General features: G+C 36.7%; 1 non-coding gene across 1 annotated transcript; it reads right to left on the bottom strand.

Annotated features, from left to right (window-relative positions):
- Nucleotides 1-13,551: 13,551 nt before the first annotated feature.
- On the bottom strand, nt 13,552-13,656 carry LOC113598943 (U6 spliceosomal RNA). Its single transcript, XR_003419709.1, has one exon. It is a non-coding gene; the product is annotated as a U6 spliceosomal RNA (small nuclear RNA).
- Between the last annotated feature and the right edge of the window lie 3,874 nt (nt 13,657-17,530).

The raw sequence follows: 17,530 nt of genomic DNA, 5'->3' as shown, positions 1-17,530 counted from the left end.
ATCAGTCTTCCCTTAGACGGGGAACTTCTTCTTCTGTCCTGCTCTGCCTACCCCAAAGTACACAATGCCTAATAGGACCACAGCATGTATTTCTTGAGTTGACTCTCTAATGAAGAAAAGGAGTCCAAAAGCACTATTAATTATAGAAGCTGTGGCAGAATTTGAAAATGATTAATGGAGTTAACATTATTTGTTGAAATTCTGGAAATCCTAAAACCATTTTTCTCTTGTAAGATTTAGGGCAGTAACCAACTGTCCCTCCAAATCTAGTCTCTTCCTACTCTATTCTCTGTCCACAGTATCATGAGAATTACCTTTCAAAATTTCAGAGAATAAGGCCTCTGATTGGCTCAATTGGTTAAGCATCTGACTTCGGCTCAGGTCATGATCTCACAGTTCATGGGTTTGAGCCCCACATCAGGCTGCGTGCTGGTGGTGTGGAGCCTGCTTGGAATTTCCCTTCTCTCTCTCTCTCTCTCTCTCTCTCTCCTCTCTCTCTCTCTTTATGCCCCTCCCCCACTTGTGCTCTCACTCCTCTCTCTCTCTCTCTCTGTCTCTGAAAAATAAATAAATAAATAAACTTAAAAAAAAATCCCAGATTATTAGGTCTATGTTGTACTAATAAATATTTAGTATTATTTAAATATTGTGAACTGTATGTATATAATTCAATAGAAATTATGTTTGTTTTAATCTCATGCCTGTATGATAAAATCCAAACTATGAGACAGGAGGTCGTTTTACATTCTGGTTCCAAACAACCTTTTCATCTAACCTCTTGTCATACCCTTTGAACTGTTCTTGTCCTCCACCAGTTTCCCTTAGTTCCAACCACCCCAGACCACTTTCTGTTCTCCAGATTGAATATTCACTTGCACATCTCTGATCCTTTGATCCCTCTGGTAGGAACAGTCTCCCTCTGAGCTCCAACCCATTGGACCATTTATCAAAACTCTGGTTATCAAGGTCCAATCCAGATGTCAAATCTTCCATCCCTATACACATGGTCCAACAACCTGGTCAGAATTTATTACCTTTCCTTTGTGTTTTTATAGCCCTTTATTTATAACTCTCTCCTGACTTTGAAATGCCTTCGTTGTGATTACTTTTCATTTATTCAACACTCATTCATTCATTCATTCAAAAAGTACTGGTTGAGTGCTACTTTATTTCAGATGCTGGTACCAATAAAAGAAAAAAAAAAAGGCAAAGTCCTCTAAATTCTCATAGACTCTAGTCATGAGTAAGTTTTAAGTTCCTTGAGAGTCAGTTTCACTTTCCCCAGCACCAAACACAAGTTCCTTCCTGCACAGAGCAGGTATCAAAAGTTCTGCCTGCCTGTTCCCCCTTTCCCATAGAGAACTGTCCCTCTGCATTTGACACAGGTTTGTTCACTGAAACATGTCAAAAGACTGTAGAGACTGTCTATTTGAAAACATCTAAGTAATAGTCAATACCACTGTCTTGGCAAATACCAGTTAACTCACCCACGATAGCAGTCACCTGGAGTACTTTTTTATCACCTAGGTGTAATGGTTTATTTAATCATCAGGACATGATGTCTACAGAGTCTTTTCTACATACCAGGTATTGTCTGAGGTTTCCATATTCACACAGTTAATTGTCTCAACAACTCCAAGAGATATTGTTATCTCTTTTTTATAGACATAGAAACTGAGGAAGGCTGGTTAAATCGCTTGCCCAAAATCACATAGGTGGTAAGGGAAGGAGCTGGCCTTGGAATTCAGGCATTCTGGCTCCTAAGCCTGTGTTCTTCACCACTACATCTAAGGATATAGAACGTGAACATCTTTTTCAAGATTTGATAGCCTAAAATGATTTAAAGATGACCATGAATGCAGAAGACTGTTACTACATAAGTGGTTATAATTTGTTAGACTCATTCATTTGTAAGAAATAGAGATTTTGTTTTTCAATTTACCTGAAACAGTGTAAGATGAGGAGGGATGGTAATAAAAGTTCAAACATGTGGGAACCCCTCAAAAAAGGCAAGAACCATCTAGAATCAACCTCATAGGGCCAGAAACTATAAGGTCTTTGCAATTCCTAATCTTCTCTGTGGGTCTGAGGAACAGGACTTCACAAGTAGTCTTTACTCTACCATTCCACTGTTAACCCACCTGCTCCTGGGTCCCTTTCTCTTTATGTTGTCAACTAGTTTTCTTTGCATCATTCTCAGCCAAAATCCTGAGAAGGATCTGGTTGAATGAGCTCAAAAGTGAGAGAGCCTTTTGTCCCAGGCCCACTTCTGGAGAACTAGCAGGCTATGGATGGCTGCCCTTAGGCCAATTCCCTCTCCAGTCAACTCAGAACAGGCTAGAGGAAGGGAGTGGACAGAGTCACTCCATCCAAAACACTTGAGCTAAAGCAAACCCTGGGTGTAGGTAGCTTCTCTGGAAAAGCACTTTGTGCATCACAAACACTCATATTATGTCATGCTTCATATAAGAATTAAGAACATGTGTGATTACCTTTAATATAAGGATAGATGTAGGCAATTATGTTTTAATAAAATACTTAATGTATGTGGCAGTTGTATAAACTCTCACCTGAATTATTGCAGCTGTCTGCCTACCATGTTCTTCTCTCTACCCTAAGCTCCCCTACTATCTATTCTTCACACAGCAGCCATAAGGATTTTTCCTAAAGCATGTCATATTATCTCAAAACCCACCATGGCTCCCTCATCTCTCTCCAAGTAAAAGCAAGAGTTCTAAAGATGGTCTAAAAATGCACACAATGGGCACTCCCCTTCTCATCTCACTGACTAGATTTCCTCCCCCTCACTCTGCCCAGCAAACTGGCTTTTTTACTGTTTCTGGAATACACCAAGCACACTCCCACCGGCCTTCTCTGCAGCCCTCACCTCCTCCAGTCTTTGTGCAAATCACACCATTTCAGTAAGGCTTACCTTGGCCACCCTAATTAAAACGGCAATCGCCCTCCATGGCTCCAGCCTCCCTATCACCCTCTACCCTGCTTTATTTTTTTTCCATAATACTTAACAGCTTCTGACACACTTTATCAGTCATGAATGTATTATGTTTGTCATCTGTCTCCTTCTGGTAGAACATAAGTTCCACAAGGTCAGGGATTTTGTCTCATTTGTTCACTAATGTATTTTTCTCACTAGAGCAGTATCTAGCACTTAGAGTATGCACCCAGTAAAATATTTCTTGAATGCATGAATGAAATCACCCTAAACAGTGTAAAGCATAACCCATCTTACTTCCTATACCTAAGAGTTCTGATGCATTTCTAACATAACCTTGAGCTTTTCAGCTAATACTGATTTCAAATTGATGTGGGTCAGGGATTTTATTTGATGCAAGAAAATTCCAACATGGTTGGAGAAAGTGATGTCCAACAAGAATCATTTCTCTGCTTAATATTAGTTAGCAAAACAGACTTGTTTGTTCATTTTTGGAGATCTTTCTAAAATAGTGTAGACTGCTGTCAGTGTGCCTACCAATAGCAGCCTTTCCTTTTTTATAAACAGTTGTGGAATGGAATATCTGCTAAATGGAGGGCTGGAATGTCTCTACCACAAATAAAGTGCTAGCTTTTTTGACATCTATTGTGACCACTCAGATGTTTTCTATGTTTATGTGCAGGTTCCCAGCTGCAGGTTTGGTTTGGGGTTGCCAGAAGTCTGACTACTAAGTAAGCAGTGCCACTATAGAATTTAAATAGTAGTCTACAAAATAGAATATCTGGTTTTGCTACCTTATGCGGCTCCATGTTCTTAGGACTCATTTGGGATTTTAAAAAATTGAGACATATATATGAATATTCTTGTTATTCTTAGGGTTAGTATTACTTTGGAAACTCTAAATATTATAAAATAATACTTTTCATGTCTAAACTTTTTACTTATTTTTTAAAATGTTTTAATGTTTATTTACTTTTGAGAGAGAGAGAGCACACAAGCAGGGGAGGGGCAGAGACAGACAGAGACACAGAAGCCCAAGCAGGCTCCAGGCTCTGAGCTGTCAGCACAGAGCCCAGTGCGGGACTCGAAGTCACAAACCATTAGATCATGACCTGAGCCGAAGTCGGATTCTTAATCAACTGAGCCACCCAGGCACATCCTCTCCCCCACCTTTTTTTTAATATATATTTATTTATTTTAAGGGAGACAGATAGACCAGAAGTGGAAGAGGGGCAGAGAGAGAGGAAGACAAAGGATCTGAAGCAGACTTCGTGCTGACAGCAGAGAGCCTGATGTGGCTCAAACTCACGAACAGTGAGACCATGACCTGAGTGGAAGTCAGACACTTAACCAACTGAGCCACCCACGTGTCCCACACTTTTATTATTTATTTATACCTATAACCTATGGGCAGTCTTCATAGAACTCCCTTTTAGAGTTAGTTTGTATATGCTGACTTCAGGTATTATAATGCTTTAAGGCATATTATCGATAATTAAATGATGGATGGTATTTATCCCTAACTCAAGGTAAGAGATCCAACTAGAGTTCAGATGCCATCGTACAAGAAACTGAGAGCCTAGTGAGCTGTGACCATTGAAAATTTTGTCAGCAAAGGTTGTCTGATTCTTGTTGCTACCCCAAAGTTGTATTTCTTTCATTAAAATATTATTTCGTACAGCTGTACCTCATAACATAATAATATTTCAGTACATAACAATATTTCATCACAGAATGAGGTGCTTTTAAGTTGGGAACAAAACAATCTCATCTTCAAGTTGTAAAGTACTTGGCAAACCTTCAGAATAAAAGGCACCTTGCAGATATAGAACATTACTATCTCACTATGCTATTTCACAATGTCCTAAATACTTTTTTGTTGTACTAGGAAAAAATAAATAAACTTAGAAAAGACTCTCCAAATATAAAGAGGAGATCTGGACACCTTACATTCCTTTATCAAAGAATCAAAAATTCAGATTTGTTTGAAAAACTAAAAACTAGCTTATACCTAAATCTCCCATGACTTCACCTTCATTTACTGAATGTTCTATGGAAGATTAAATATCTTTATGCATGAGTCAAAGGAACAACTTTTTGAGGTATTTCAAGCCAAATCTATGAAAAGTTAAAAGCTTTGATCCAGTTACATGATGCATTGAACCCATATTTTTATCTCCAGCTTTGCCCCAACTATCTATACAACGACAGTTACAAATTTTTAAATGGATAAACCAGCAGGGACAGCAGTGAACAGGAGATCTAATGTAAGACAAATGGGAAGAGGGGAAATAGAAGGAAAACAAGGAAAAAGAGAGAAAAGGGGGGAAGAAACATCTAGGATAATAGTGAATAGAAATCCAAAGATTATAGTTGTTCAGATTCCTAGAAAGCAACCAGTCCAAATTGGATCAAGAACAAAAGAAAGGGTATCATCTTGGAAAAAATTAATACATGATGTATGGGCTATTCAGAAGAGATTTTTTTTAAGTGCATAGGTAGAATTTGGAGATGAATTAGTGATTGAATCCTAGAAAGCAACAGAAACAAAGCACTGACTGAACAACACCAACTCCAAGAAATATAAGAAGTTCAACAAGAGGTGTGAGCATAGCTATGTAGCTTAGCTGTAAATCATAATCACATAAAAATATAAACACAGATTATTGATTGAATTAAAAATAAACAATACTGCAATTTTTAAGAAGTATGTGTGTGTGAAAGAGACAGAAAACAAAATGATCATCTTCCTTATTAGAAAAGGCTTGGGTGACTCAATCAGTGAAGTGTCTAGTTTCGGCTCATGTTGTGATCTCGCAGTTCGTGAGTTCAAGCCCCCCGTCGGGCTCTGTGCTGACAGCTCAGAGCCTGGATCCTGCTTCGGATTCTGTGTCTTCCTCTCTCTCTGTTCCTCCCCCAATCGCACTCTGTCTTTCTGTTTCTCTCTTAAAAATACAGAATAAAAAAAATTTTTTAATAAAACAAAAGCAATAGATAATGTCTAAAAGTAAAAAATAAAAACCTTAAGAAGTATGTTATCTACAAACACGAAAGTAAATACCAAAATAAATAGCTGAACTATTTGAAAGTTATTGTTTCAAGGAAGCAAAAAACAAAAGTGAAAAAGTTTAAAAGGGACAGAGGGCTGCCTTTTTATATGGGTTTGATAATACCACTGGAAAAGTATTCATTAATTAAAATAGATTGAAAATGTAAAAAATCAAAACACAAAGCTAAGTGAAAAGAGCAACATACGGAGAAATATATATTTCATTGCATTCAATGGATCCATTAAAATGATCGTCTGATTTTTAGTCTGTTGATAAGGTGTATCATATTGATTGATTATCACATTTTAAGCTGAACTTGAATTCCAGGGATAAACTCATTTGGTCATGATGTATCACTGAATTCAATTTTCTAATACTTTGCCAAGGATTTTTGTATTGCATCTATGTTCATGAGGGATATTGGAATTTCGTTTTCTTTTCTCTTAATGTCATTATTGAAGTAATTTGGGCTCATAAAATGAGTTGTGTTCTCTCCGTTTTTATCTTCTGGAAGAGCTTGTGTGTGTGTAGAATTAGTATTGTTCCATCCTTCAAATCAATTAATTGGTACAATTCACCAATGAAGTCATCTGAGCCTGGGTTTCCTTCATAGAACAGTTTTTCACTGTAACTTCTATGACTTTTAATAGATATAGAACTGTTTGAGTTTTCGATTTCTTACACGAACTTTGGTAGTTTCTTACATCAAGAGAATTGGCCTAGTTCATCTAACTTTCCAAATTTATTGTCACAAAATTATTCATAATATTTCTTTATTATTCTTTTTAAAGCAGCTGAAGGAACTGTTACAGTGTCTCTTATTTCATTCCTAATATTAGTAAGTAATCTTTTCTCTCTCTTGCTTTTTTTCCCCTCTGTTAGTCTGGCTATAGAATTATAAGTTTATTGACCTTTGTAAATAAGTGTTACATTCCACTGATTTTTTTCTTTATATTTTTCTGCTCTCTATTTCACTAATTCTTTCTCTTATTTTTATTATTTCCTTAGGCTTACTTTGTACTTAATTTGCTTTATTTATTTATTTATTTATTTTAGTTTTTAAATATTGAAGCTTCTATCATTGATTTGACATCTTTCTTCTTTTTGAATATAAGAATTTAATGATAAAATTTTCTGACCAAGTACGGTATAGGTGTGTACCCACAAATCTTGATATGTTATATTTTCGTTTAATTTCGTTATTTCGTTAACTCAATTGTGATATTTGCTTTCTTTAGAGTATATTGCTTAATTTTTAAATATTTAAAGATTTTCCACATATTTCTGTTACTGAGTTCTATTTTAATTTCCTCATAGCCAGAGAACATAATTTGTATTATTCTATTTCAGTCCAGTTAAACTAATCAAGATCCGTGTTATGGCCTAGAATATGGTCTATCTTGGTGAATGTTACATGTGCACTTGAAAAGAATATGTATTCTGATGCTGTTGCATAAAGTTTCCCATAAACAGTGAATAGTTCAAATTGGTTGACTGTGTTGGTGAAATCTTCTATATCTTTACTGATTTTCTATTTTGTTCTATTAATTACTAAGACAGAGGAATGAAATCTCCAATTAGGATTGTGAATTTACAGATTTCTCACTTCAGTTCCATCAATGTTTTTGTGTCAGGTATTTAAAAACTCCGTTTTTAGTGGCACCTGGGTGGCTTAGTTGGTTAAGCTTTGGACTTCAGCTCAGGTCATCTCACGGTTTGTGGGTTTGAGCCCTGCGTCGAGCTCTGTGCTGACAGCTCAGAGCCTGGAGCTTGCTTCAGATTCTGTGTTTCCCTCTCTCTCTGCCCCCCTCCTTCTCATGCTCTGTCTCTCTGTCTCTCAAAAATAAACATTAAAAGAAATTTTTTTTAGTAAAAACTGTTTTTAGGTTCATGTACATTAAGGATTGTTAGATCTTCTTAATGATTTAACCCCTTTATCATTATAGAATATCTTTCTTTGTCCCTGATAATATGCTTTATCATAACATCTACTTTACCTGTTATTAATATAACCACCCCAGCTTTTTTGCTTTGTTTTGATTGTTTTGTTAGTGTTTGCATTGTATATTGTTTTCTGTCTTTTTATTTTTAACCAACATGTTACTATATTTAATGTCCAAAACAACTCTATGAATTACGTACTATTATCATTCCCATGTGAGAAAATTAAGATAGCACATTCAACCCTACCTTGCACTGCCTCTCCACTCAGCCTGTTTCCAAAGCACCTGGTTGTCTTCTCCTGATGCAACTTCTCAAATATGTCTAGATCATAATATTTTCATTTACATTTCAATATAAATAAAATATGAAAATAATGTAGACATTTTTGTATAATCACCATGGAACCCAGTAAGGTTATTACCATCTTGCATGAGGAAAATAAAAACATGGTTTAAAACATTTTTGTTCTCCTGAATCGGCTCTGGGGGAAAAATCGTGGTAAGTTTTCCTCACTGCAACTAATTTCTGTTTAAGTTAACTAATTATGTATTGGCAGATAATAAACTTAAGGCCAAGATCTAAACTAGAAGTTTCCACGGTTATTTTATTTAAGGAACTAAGCCAAAGCATCCCACGAATAACACCATCTGGATCTCAGTTACTAGTTTATGCCTCAGAAGAGAGTGACACTGTGAGCAGTGGCCCCCTGGAATATGCCACATTGCCCGACAAACTCAGTGGAACCTCCTCATCTGGCAGGAGCTCCTTAGAGCTTGGGCTCCAATCTGTCATGCCACATTGGCTCTGCCCCTAAGAAACTGAAAGTATGGTGGTGGGCCATTAGCTCTGGCACTAGCCAGGGAATAGGGGTTTGGAAATTGATATGTAGAGGCCCTTTTATCAAGCAGAGAAGGGAAGAAAAAGTTATTTTGCCACAAGATCAGGCCCTAGCCCATTGTTGTCCAATAAGATTTAACTAACACTTTTACATGCTGACCATAAACTAGGCAGTAGGTTGGAAACTTTTATTTATGTTAGAGTAGTAAAATGCCAAACTGATATTCTCACACTTCTTCCTATAGAGGCTATTAGTTAATTTTATCAGGTGACCAACTATAATAGCATTGGAAATAAAGGATAGCACCTATAATTTTCTAAATTTCTTCACTTTAGGTTCTATAACTATGACAATGTTGTTGTATTTCTATACATCTTTCAGATACTTCTTAGTATCTTAAGAAGAACCCCGAGTTGGGATCCCAAAGACCTGGGTCTTAGGAGGAGCTAAGGTTGGGTAGAGGACTCTGTGAAAGTCATTTAAGCATTCTTGGTCTCATTTTCACCACCCATGACATTAAAAATTAGACTGGGTGTTCACCAGGGACCTCTCTAAGAGTTTAAAAATCCTTCAGAGAAAGAATGTACTTTGGAAACAACCAACCAGGTATATGTTTTTTGAAGTGTTAATGATTGATAGGTTGTGACACTGAAATCAGTAAAACACGAATCAAATATTTACACATACCTCCCATGCAGTGTATTTTCCATTATGGGAAGGTATTGGGCAATGGAAAATTTCTCAAATACTTTTACTGGAAGAGACTAATTAGGCTCAGGTTCTTTGTTACTATTATGTAAAGTTCATACCAGAGCAATAATTATATGTGATGCCCTCAGTTTATTCACAGACTAAAATATTATATTAAGAATTATTTAGCAAGTTTCTCTCAGACTAAGAGGCTTATGATTTGCCAAAGAATGAAGTGCTTTACATAAGATGGTGATTTTACCTAAAAAATATATATCTCTTGTTGTTAATATTGTTAACAATTATAATTCAAAATATCAATAGTGTTCTCATGAATTATAGGCGCTATTCCCTAAGTCATCCTAAAATGGAAGTCAGATAACAGGGTTTATATTCTTAACTGAGCTACTGACTTAGGAGACTGTAAAGTGTCAAACCACTTGAATTTTCTCAAAAGATGGAAACAATGCCATTCAACCAAGTACCCCAATTCTGTCTGTAGACAGATAGAGACCATATTAATTGTCCCCCGTGTGTTAATATAGAAAGATTTGAAAAACACCAAGCTGCCTAAATGTTCACTAAAGTTTATTACAAATTGATTTTCATGCTCTTCTAAATTTTAAATTTGATATTTAAGTTTTCAACCTGTTCAGGATAAATTTTATATGTATAGTACTCACTTTTTAAAATAGATTTTCCCTTTATTTGTCCTAAATTAAATTTTTTGAAGCTTTAGTGATTATCTAATAATGCTGGAATTTTAGGGATTTGATGACCAAGTCCGCACTCTCCCCATCCACACCCTTTATTGTGCAATAGACTTTGATTCTATCTCCTGGGTCTTTGGGTCTTTTCCACATTAGACTCCAGTCTTTCAAATCTGCTTCTACGTGGAAGGTTTCCATTCTCTAATTTTCATTTCCTTCTCCCACCGACCTTTATTTATTTTTAGCTCTATTGTCTTCCTTGAGTATGTTGCCAAAAAAAAACACACCATGGTTTTTTGAATAAAAGAAAACTATGCTTTATTTTCTCATTATAATAACTTCCCTAACTTCCCAATATTTCACTTGCCTTGTATTAAATGAACACATTGAGTGATTACTTGAAAATCTACCCTTGAATTCAAATTGATATCTCAGAATCCTTTACCTTGAAATCATACTTTGTATTATTCATTACTGGATGCTAACCATTACCCTTGCCTATACTGAATATTATTTGCCACTTTCTTGTTCGTTTCTATTATTCGGAGAAATCTTCTTACTTCCTTCCCTTCCACTATTACTTAAGTGGAAACTATGTTTCCCGGAACACACCAGCCCAAGGGAAAAAAATAATCACAATGGTAATCAAGCATCAGGATTTTTCTGGTTCTGTCCTAGCATGCTCTGGGGAAAGCTGAGCCACCAAAAAAATTAAGAATGTGTTCTTCTGAATATTGTATTCGCTGTACTCTTCTGTTCTAGCTTACTGAAGTGATGTCTCCTGTCGCCCTTGACATCCAATGCAGTAGCCAGAATGGGGTTTACTGAGGGGGTCTCTACTGTCCCACACAAAAGCATGCACACTATTGCAGCCCACTGAAGTTTACACTGAATGCCTGGTATTGAAGGGGCCAAGTGTTCCCCAATGAAGCTTGAACTTCTATAGCTACTGGCACCACTGCCACTGCCATCAGGAAGTATAGATACCTCTGCTTTTTTGACTTCCACTTGTCCTCCATTTGTACTCCCTCATCCTGGAATTTAACCTGAATTCCAAGAACCTAAACTAGAGGATAATTCCTCCCTCAAAACATTGGCTGGCCATTCTCAACCCACACATAATCTAACCAACAGTGGTAACTTTTCCCACATAACAAGTTATTTTCCATGATGTTCTTTGTTGCCAGAATGTGTTCTATATATACATGATCTAATTTAATCTTTATGACCACCCCCCAAGTTGGTGGTGCCACCAGTTTTACAAATGAAAACACAAAGGCATCAAGAAATTAAATTAATTACCCACATGTCACAGTTGGCAAGAGATAGAGCCCAGAATTAAATCTGGTCTCCAGACCCCAAAACCCCAGAGATTAATATGCAGACTTCTCTACTTTCTAGTGATTTGTATTCCAAATATGTTATTTCCTAAACATGACATTATACTCTCTCAATGTCAGGCAGTCTTGGTAGCCCCACATCACTTCGTCATAAGACAAACCCAAACATGATAGGCTCTTGAAGCAAACACAATTCTAGCTCCACCTCCAATTCTTAAGTGTAAAAGTCAAGGGAGTTTGAGCTGTGGAGACAAAAGATTCAACATGGACACATGTTCTGCATGTATTGGCATAGATCCCTTAGCTGCAATTTTTTTTTTCCTCTGTGCGATTGACTAATGGCACTGTTAGGCTTTTCCCTTCTTACCCTTCTGCAAGATTCAAAGTCTTTCTCTTTCTTCCACATTTTCTCTAAAAGTCATAAATAAGCCACTTCTTATTCTCCCAGACAGAACATGAACACTTCTTACCCTACAAACTTACTATCTTTGCAAACCCCTCTCAAACTCCATATCACGTTGCTCTAAAATATCTACAGATCTGTCTTGCCCAGTAGTCTCTGAGGTACTTGAGAACAAGGACTGTTATTCAGGGTGTTATCCCTAGTGTCAGGAAATAAGAACTCCTGAGAAACCCCATGACCAATATCCACTGTTTACAGATATGTATCCCTAGATTTTGTCTTTTGGGTTTTTTTTAATTTTTTTAACATTTATTCATTTTGAGAGACAGAGTGGGAGTGGGGGGAGGGGTGGAGAGAGGAAGACAAAGAATCTGAAACAGGCTCCAGGCTCTGAGCTGTCAGCACAGAGCCCAACGTGGGGCTAGAACTCACAAACCATGAGATCATGACCTGAGCCGAAATCAGACACTTAATTGACTGAGAAACCCAGGTGCCCCTGTTTTTTGTTTTCTAAGCCTCAGTCCCTAAGCAGCTTATTTCACACTTCTTACACACATTTCTGACAGCAGAATAATGTGCCCAGAAGGCCCAACTCTACACAACACACTTGCCATGAATTCAAATTTTGCCACCTTAGTTACCATTTTGTTTCAGTTTTGCTGCAGTCTATTCCATAATCCAGTGCGTCCAAGATCATGATAAATGAGATCATCTGGAATGAAGTACATGTAAATATACAGGTGGCCCTTGAACAACACAGGTTTGAACTGCATGGGCTCACTTATATGCATATTTTTTATAGTACTGTAAATGTATTTTCTCTTCCTTATGATTTTTTCAATAACATTTTATTTTCTCTAGCTTATTTTATTGTTAAGAATACAGTATGTTGGGCACCTGGGTGGCTCAGTCAGTTAAGCATCCAACTTCAGCTCAGGTCATGATCTCATGGTTTGAGGGTTTGAGCCCCATGTCAGGCTCTGTGCTGACAGCTCAGAGCCTGGAGCCTGCTTTGGATTCTGTGTTTCCCTCTCTCCGTGTCGCTCCCCTGTTCACGCTCTGTCTCTCTATCTCTCTCCAAAATAAAAAATAAACATTAAAAAATACATATTTTAAAAAAGGAACACAGTATGTCATATACAGACCAAACAAAATACGTGTTAATCTGGTTATATTATCAGTAAGGTGTCCAGTAAACAGCAGATTATTAATAGTTAAGTTTTGGGGAGTCCAAAGTAATACACAGATTTTCAACTGCATGGAGCCTGGTGCCCCTAACCTTCATCTTGTTCAAGGGTCACCTGTATTTCTTTTTATTTTAGTAAATATGAATTTATTTTCAAGTGTGTCTTAGAAGCAACTGACCAGTATGTTGATTTCCTGAATATTTTTTATGAATAAGAATTGCAAAGGGAGTACTTGAATACCTAAATGTTTGAAAGCCATTGCTTTATTGGTTCCTTTTTCCTTTCTCTTTCTTCTGCTTCGTCTTCTTTTTTTTTTTTTTTATTTACCCAAAGTCATTTATTTAGTAAACCATGATATATGACCTCTCACCCAAATATTCTAACTTAACAGCGGAGCATGACTACCACAAATACCCTGAACTTGGCATCAATCCAGAAAAATACGGAATGCTTCATGAATTTGCGTGTGATCCTTGCACAGGGCCCATGCTAATCTTCTGTGTAGTTCCAATTTTAGTATAGGTGCTGCTGAAGTGAGTCCTCCTTTTTCTTTTGATAGGAGAAATAGCACAGCAGCAGAAGCTGCTCTAAAGCAGACACCTGAATTTAAATGATGGCTTCCCCACTACTTGCTCTCTGACACTGACAAATTTCTTAACCTCATTGTACCTCTGTTTCCCCAACCGCCAGATGGAGATAATTGCATCTACCTCATAGAGTTGTGAGTGTTAAATGAGCTAATATTTAAAAACATTTACAATGGTACTGGACACATATTAAGAACTCTAAAAGTGTATGTTGATATGATTATTATTATTTAAAAGAATGTTTTATGTTATTTATGATGGAATACAATTGAGGCTCCATGAAGGTGTGCCTCTCATTTTGTTCTGTCTCTCATCCTTGTACAATGTTACATACATTTAGACTCTTATTTGGGAAGCAAGTTGTGATAGATTCTTGTAAATATTTATGATGCTCAGCAGCTTTTCTTTATTATAATATAAAAGTAATACTTTATTGTTTTCTCTTAAGGCTTTGCAGTCTTGTAAGGACTGATACATTCCATGTAACTGCTGACTCTCTGTAAGAACTCTGGCGTATTTATGAGGCATGATGTTATTTGAGAAACCACATTGCTGGGAAAAAGCAGGTCATGCTTGTCTGTACTCAGCCAACCTAGGCTTTGATGTAGAGCCTTTAAGTGTGTGAATAGCACAATGTGGGTAATGACATAGGAGTTGAAAACCCAACCTTTATATAATGTTTTGTAGTTGAACGAAGTGTTTTGAATATATTGCTTTAATCAATACTCAAAAAAAATCTGAGAAAAAATAGTGTATCCATTTTGCAGATGAGGAAACTTTATTTCAGAAAAAAATTAAATAGCACCCACAGACACTAGGCCAAAAATGGATAGTACAAAATTTCCAACCAGAATGTGGATTAGTATTTATTTTTTAGAGATAAACATGGAAATATTAATAAAATGATTATTTGGATTACTTTCAAAATAATCTAGTCAGGAAAAGGAGTGTAGATGAAAAGAAATTGGCCATGAGTTGATAAATATTAAAGTTGGATGATGGATATTTGAATTTCATTATTCTATTCCATCTAACTTCTGTACATTTTTAAATTTTTCAACAATTAAAAAAAAAAAACTTTTTCTTTATTGTGTTGTTTCTGGAACCAAAATGTCAGAGTGTGAATCCTGGCTGTGTTATCTGCTATTTGTCATTGGGCAAAGCTGTGCCCTGTTGCCTCATCTGTAAAATGGTAATAATAATAATACTTCCCTCATAGGGAAGTTGTGAGAGTAACTGTTGCATGCAGCGACTGCACAGAATAGTATTCTGATTCCCAGTTCTTTGCTTTTTTCCATAACAAGCTAATAAACATTTTGAACAAAATATTAATAAACTCATCCATTCTTTCAATACATAAGCACCTAAGGGCTGTGCAAGACCTGTTCTAAGCACTGGGGATACAGAAGTGAACAAAATAAACAAATTTTACATCCCTCAAGTTTCAGTGCCAAGAAAAAAAAAATGTGTGTGTGTGTGTGTGTGTGTGTGTGTGTTAAATACTAATGGAGAAAAATATAGCAGGATAAGGAGGATAAAGAGTGATTGGAAGGGGATAGCCATTTGATACAGGATGATAAGCAAAATTGCCAGTATTGTACCAGAGCCCACTCTTGCCAGCTCACAAAAGCAATTATTTAAGTTTCCAGGAATTTTGCAAGCCAGTTGTAAAACAGTCGTCACTAAAAATTAAATTCTATCAACCTAAAATTCAATTAATTTTATAAAAACAAAGGTAATAAATATTTAAAACTAATCACTTCCTAACTATTTGGCTATATTTTATTATTATCCATGCTTTTGAGGTTATGCATGCCTCCTGAATCTGAATGGTAGAAATGCTGTGTAAGGGAGTGCTACTGCTGTAGTGTCTTCCCAACTCCATCTTAAATAACAGCACTGTAGGGGTGTCTGGATGGCTCCCTTGGGTGAGCCTCAGACTCAGGCTCAGGTCACAATCTCACTTCATGAGTTGGAGCCCCACATTAGGTTCACTGCTGTCTGCGCAGAGGGACAGAGGATCTATGTCCCTCTCTCTCACAAAAATAAATAAAACATTTTTTAAAATTAAAAAATAATAAATAAATAAATAAATAAATAAATAAATGGCAGCACTCTAGAAGTCTGAAATTGGTTGGCCATGGTGGGAATATTTACACCAGGAAATTTGATAAATGCATCAAATCAGGACTTGATTTATTGTTTGTTGATGGACATCCTAAACTTCAGACGATGATGAGTAAAATGTCAACAGTTCAGATGAAACTTAAAATTGGAGATGAAAGAAAGGAAAGTCAAAGCTGACTCCAAGGTTTTAGGTTTAGACAACTGGAAGGATGAGTCGCTGTTTACTGGGATGGACAAGACCAAGATGGCCTTTATCAAAACCCTAGGGAGGGATGAGAAGAATTAGGAGCTTGGCTTGGCTTTGGACAGATTAAATATGAGATGCCTGTTAGACATCCAGGTGAAAATATTGAATAAACAGTTGGATATTTGTGTGAGGAGTTCAGGGGAACAGTTTAGGCTGAATGTATATATAGCTGGTACTTAAAGTTTCCGGAGACTGACCGAGATCCTGCAGGAAGCCGGTTTACACAGGACAAAGTTAAGTTTGAGCCCTGCAGAACTCCAACATTAAAGGGTCTAGAAAATGAAAAGGGACCAGCACAGGACACTGAGAAGGTAAGCCTGTAAAAGAGGAGAAGAACTTACAAGGACAAAGAATTCATTTAAAGTGCTATTTATTTCTTTGTCCTGGTTCTGTCCTGCAAGGCTTTCAGGCAGTAAACAATAAAAACAAATAATAAGCTAATAAAATTTAAATAGAAAAAATCTGTGTCACAAAAGAAAGGCCAAAAACATGTGAACAATGAGAAACAACAGTATGGTTTATATGAAATTCATGTTTGGTTCTGAGTTTTGTAGAACACACAGCAAAAAGGAAACACAATCAATGTATTAGTTTGCAAGAGTTGCCATAAAAAAAAAACACACACACATATTGAGTACCTTCAACAAGAGAAATACATTTTCTCACATTTCTGGAGGCTGGAAGTCCAAGATCAAGGTGTCAGCGGGTTTGATTTTTCCTCTGACCTCTCTCTCCTTGGCTGGCAGACTGCCACCCTCTTCCAGTGTCCTCAAATGGCTTCTTCTCTGTGCATGAACCACCCTAGTGTCTCCCCCTCTTCTTAAAAGGACAGCAGTCCTCTTAGATTAAGGCCCCACACTTATGACCTCATTCACCTTAATTACCGTTTTTTTGAGTCCCTATCTCCAAATAAAGTCACATTGGAGGTTAGGAATTCAACACATGAATTTGGGATGGGGGTGGGGCCGGGAGACACACAAATATTATATTACTCCTTTTAAGTCAATATTATTATAGAATTCTTGGTTTGCCCTACTATCACTTTTCAATGATTTTATTGAATGTACATGTGAGAAAGTGTTCAGAAGGAATGTTCCTGAGCTGAGCAGAGGAACTAGGAACTTGGTATGCACCAGTGTGCTGTCTTCAGAAGTGCAAATGTCCTAAGAAATAAAGGCTGCTGTTTTTCTGATTTGATTGCATCTTTAGGCTTTGATACTGAGAAGAGGGGTAATCAGGAAGGAAAAACTCTACATAATCCTTACTAAAAGCCAAGCCAGATGCTGGGAGGTAATGCTGCAAATATCACTGTCAGAAATAAAAGTAAAAATCAAAGACCTAGAAAAAGTCTGTGGAGCAGGAACACTAAGATTTAAGATATGATGGGGAGTCATAAAATGTATTAAGAAAATTATCTGTTGAAAACATGACTCCTTTATTCTTTAGGAGATGTT

The sequence above is a fragment of the Acinonyx jubatus genome, chromosome B2 (genome assembly GCF_027475565.1).
Source record: "Acinonyx jubatus isolate Ajub_Pintada_27869175 chromosome B2, VMU_Ajub_asm_v1.0, whole genome shotgun sequence".
In the NCBI taxonomy this organism is placed as follows: Eukaryota; Metazoa; Chordata; class Mammalia; order Carnivora; family Felidae; genus Acinonyx; species Acinonyx jubatus.
The sequence above is the reverse complement of the archived record's forward strand: the minus strand, read 5'-3'. Positions and strand labels throughout refer to the sequence as shown.